We start from the raw sequence: 4,866 nt of genomic DNA, 5'->3' as shown, positions 1-4,866 counted from the left end.
CCTGGATGTCTTCTCGGAGGGCACCAGCCCCTCCTCCTCACTCTGTTAATCTGTGTACTTTCCACGGCAGATGCTGGATCACCAAGGATCCCAACTGACACCAGTTCCTCTTGACTCGTGATGAAAGTTGGAGTTCTGTGCGGATAGTTTCATAGGTAGATGTAGTTTTTGGTGCATTCGTTGGAGAGGGTGAGCTACTGGTCCTTCTATTCTGCCATCTTGGCAGTCTCCCCGAAAGGGGGAGTTCTGAGGGTAACTAACCATCCCAGGTAAACTGGGATGGTTCTGGCTGTAGCCTGGCCACTCCGATTCCCAGAAACCCCTCCCTGGGATGCAAAAGTCCTGGCTTTCTGCAGTGGGTGTGGCATGTTGAGAAAAAAGCACAAAACCCACGTGGGTTTGCAGGCACAACCCCTCCCCCCAAATAGGGACTGAAAACAACATAATTTCAGTGTTAAGCAGACATAGCAGAGATTATCCCATAACTTCTGTCTTAGTCATGATTTGTAGTGCACAACGCAGCCTTCATAATTGTGTCATCGCAGGTGATGCAAATCTAAGTGCCGACATAGACTCTCTCCGTGACCAAGTTTTCACTTGGCTCCTCTGAGCCCTCTTCTAGGGCTCAGCCCTCAACCTTGGCACAAGAGAACCACCAACTCTCAGCACAAGTGATTTCACCCACTCCCCCCACTAAGAGATTTGGACAGACACAAGTCTCGTTTCTAGCAGCTTGAGGTCACATCCCTAACATGATGATGCCTCCAGCTGCCTTAAAAATCTGTCTTAGAAAGCTCAGCACTGCCAAGAGAATTGACTGTCTGTTCCAGCCAGTGCCTCCTACAGACCCTGGACCTCCTTTAGAAACATTTCCTTAAAAAAAAAGGAAGAAAGGAAGAAAAGAAAGAAAGAAAGAAAGAAAGAAAGAAAGAAAGAAAGAAAGAAAGAAAGAAAGAAAGAAAGAAAGAAAGAAAGGAAGGAAGGAAGGAAGGAAGGAAGGAAGGAAGGAAGGAAGGAAGGAAGGAAGGAAGGAAGGAAGGAAGGAAGGAAGAAAGAAAACTTGCAATTGTAAATTCTTTTCCTTTCCTATATCTTTTACAATCCAAGGAACCTGTGCCTCCCAGTCTCTGCGGAGGGTAGGTGCCTAACTTTGATAAACAGACAGATGGCTAATCACATCGACTGCCCCCTTACAAACCTTCACAGTTCTTCCTTTAGCATATCCCAGCATTTCAGAAGCCTCCTGTCCTTCATTTCAGCAGCGCTGAGCTTGACTGAGACTGAGTTCTCTCCCCTATTGTAGGATTACTGAATACAATCTGTCTTACCTTTCACTTGTGTCTGGCTTGGTTTCTTTTTGACAGTGTGCACCTTAAGTGTGTTGTAATTGTGCACGTTAAGTCCATCTTCAATTTTGAATTAACTGTGCTTCGTATGGAGACTGAGCAAGTTTAATTTTTAAAATCGTGAACATTGTGATTGTGTTTTCTAGGGATTCAGTTCGTGAAAACGAGAACGATTACAATGACCAATGCCAGCATAGCTCAGACATCACTGAAAAAAGAATAACTGTGTCACTTTGATGACAGAGAGGATACGTAAAACCAAATTAAGGAGGTAAAACATCTACACAGACTGTATAGCATACATTCCCCACCCTGTAGGCATAAGTTTGTTTTCTATGTCTGTGAGTGTGTTTCTGTTTTATAGATGAGTTCGTTAGTGTCTTCTTTTTTCCTTTTTTAGATTTCACATATGAGTGATATCGTATGGTATTTTTATTTCTTTGTCTGGCTTACTTCACTTAGTATGACAATCTCCTGGTCCATCCATGTTACTGCAAATGGCATTATTTTATTCTTGTTTATGGCTGAGTAGTATTCCATTGTATAAATATGCAACTTCTTTACCCAGTCATCTGTTGATGGACATTTAGGTTGTTTCCATGTCTTGGCTATTGTAAATAGTGCTGCTAGAACCTTGGTGTGCATGTGTATTTTCGAATGAGAGTTCTCTCTGGATATATGCCCAGTAGTGGGATTGCTGGATCTAGAGTAAGTCTATTTTCAGCTTTTAAAGGAATCTCCATACTGTTTTCCACAATGGCTGCACCAAACTGCATTCCCACCAACAGTGTAGGAGAGTTCCCTTTTCTCCACACCCTCTCCAGCATTTATCTCTTGTGGACTTTTTTGAATGATGGCCATTCTGACTGGTGTGCAGTGATACGTCAGTCTAGTTTTGATTTGCATTTTTCTGGTAATTAGCGATATTGAGTATTTTTTTCCTATGCATATTGGCCATTTGTACAAAGACATCTATTTTCATATTAAAGTAATAACATATATATCTAATTATTTATTCTGTGTTGTATTTCAGGTTTCAGGTCTCGTGTGGCTATGGCGTGACTGCTGTCTTAAAGATCTGATCATTCCAAGTACTATCAACTCCTCTCCATTGGGATAGAATTATAGTTTGCTGACCTCTCTGTTTCATACACACACACACACAAACACACACACACACACATATGCAGAGCAAGCCCCCCAGGCCTGTCATATCACACCCTTGACTTGGGTAAACACTGCAATGTAAGGTGCGCACTTCCATGGAAAATCCTGTGTTGACATCTTGATCTTCACCTTGGAGTGAGTCACCGAGGTGCCTCAGGCTCTGTTTCCTGCATTTAACAAACAACATTTGATTTATTCTCTAAATTTCTTTTTTTTTTAAAATTTTCTTTCTATTTTATTTATTTTTAATTCTTTTTCTTTTCTTTTTTTTAAATGGAGGTACTGGGGATTGAACCCAGGACCTCGTGCATGATAAGCATGCTCTCTACCTCTGAGCTATACCCTCCCACACATTCTCTAAATTTCTAATAAGCTTTCTCTCACTCTGTACAACCCAATGGATGGTCCTGTCTCTGAAAACTGATTCAGTAAAGCTTTATGAATTCTCCATCTTTGTATTTTCAAGAACAAACACACACCTGGACCTCCCTTTAGGGCACAGACTCCACCAGGACATTGTACCTACTATTCATTAGGGAAACACTCAGGAGGCTTGTGCCTCTGGTAGTGGTACAAATCAGCCTCAGGGTGCCCTCGTCTGCCTCAGGAGATGTAGAAGAGCTTTCATCATTCACTGTGGCTGGTATTTGAAAAGCTGCCCATTTCCTTATCCATTTTAATGCATCATTTGCTTACAGTTTTTAAATATTTAATATTTAGAAGAAAAACCGACTGGATTCATTAACAAAGGCTTTGTGTGGTTAACTATTAGTGGACTGCGTTCCCTTGGGATGGCTGGCCTCGCTAAGAGTCTAGTCTTCTTCTCCAGGGGACCAGTCGACAGTCACTGGGACAGAAGGAAAGTCTGCATATTGCTTTTCCAAGGTTGTTTCCATTTTCATAGATCATACATACTGTCACACGATTCAAAATCTAGAGAATATAAAAAGCATACAGTAAAATTCTTCACTCCGCTCCTGCAGTGATGACGCCCTCCCCCCATCCACTTCCTAGGAGACCACCCACGCCATCAGTTTCCTGTAAGCCTTCCACGAGCATTTTATGCATATGCAAGCACATATAGTCTCCTGTGTTTCCCCCTCCTCAAAAATGGTAGCTTGTTATTTTACATCCTGTACCAAACATGGCTTTTTTTTCCTCTTTCAAAATGCATCTTGGGTATCTTCAATACCCTTACTTAAAGAACTTTCTCATTCTTTCTAATGGCTTCAAAGTATCCGTTTTATGGATGTACCCAAAATTATCTAACCAGGTGTTTACTGAAGAATACATAGGTGATTCTAATCTTCTGCTGTTGCAAATGGTGCTGCAATAAAGAAGCCTGTATCTCAGAGGGAGGGTATAGCTCAGGGGTAGAGTGCCTGCTTAGCATGCATGAGGTCCTGGGTTCAATCCCCAGTCCCTCCATTAAAAAATAATAATAAACAAATAAATATGTAAACCTAATTACCCCCCCAAAAAGAACAAAAAGATTTTTTCAACATTTTTTATTGATTTATAATCATTTTACAATGTTGTGTCAAATTCCAGTGTAGAGCACAATTTTTCAGTTATACATGAACATATATATATATTCATTGTCACATTTTTTTCTCTGTGAGCTACCATAAGATCTTGTATATATTTCCCTGTGCTATACAGGATAATCTTATCTATTCTACAATTTTGAAATCCCGTCTATCTCTTCCCACCCTCCGCTCCCTTGGCAACCACAAGTTTGTATTCTATGTCTATGAGTCTATTTCTGTTTTGTATTAATGCTTTTTTTTGTTTTTGTTTTAGATTCCACATATAAGCGATCTCGTATGGTATTTTTCTTTCTCCTTCTGGCTTACTTCACTTAGAATGACATTCTCCAGGAGCATCCATGTTGCTGCAAATGGTGTTATGTTGTCGGTTTTTATGGCTGAATAGTATTCCATTGTATAAATATACCACACCTTCTTTATCCAGTCATCTGTTGATGGACATTTAGGCTGTCTCCATGTCTTGGCTATTGTAAATAGTGCTGCTGTGAACACTGGGGTGCAGGTGTCATCCTGAAGTAGGGTTCCTTCTGGATATATGCCCAGGAGCGGGATTCCTGGGTCATACGGTAAGTCTATGCCTAGTCTTTTGAGGAATCTTCATACTGTTTTCCACAGTGGCTGCACCAAACTGCATTCCCACCAGCAGTGTAGGAGTCTCCTTTTCTCCACAGCCTCTCCAGCATTTGTCATTTGTGGATTTTTGAATGATGGCCATTCTAACCAGCGTAAGGTGATACTTCATTATAGTTTTGATTTGCATTTCTCTGATAATTAGTGATTTTGAGCATTTTTTCATGTGCTTA

At 40.9% G+C, this 4,866-nt stretch overlaps 1 non-coding gene across 1 annotated transcript; it reads right to left on the bottom strand.

Annotated features, from left to right (window-relative positions):
* Positions 1-2,787: 2,787 nt before the first annotated feature.
* Positions 2,788-2,859, bottom strand: TRNAD-AUC. Its single transcript has one exon. It is a non-coding gene; the product is annotated as a tRNA-Asp (tRNA).
* Between the last annotated feature and the right edge of the window lie 2,007 nt (positions 2,860-4,866).

Source organism: Camelus ferus, chromosome 2 (assembly GCF_009834535.1).
Source record: "Camelus ferus isolate YT-003-E chromosome 2, BCGSAC_Cfer_1.0, whole genome shotgun sequence".
Taxonomy (NCBI): domain Eukaryota; kingdom Metazoa; phylum Chordata; class Mammalia; order Artiodactyla; family Camelidae; genus Camelus; species Camelus ferus.
This window is presented reverse-complemented; position numbering and strand designations above follow the sequence as displayed.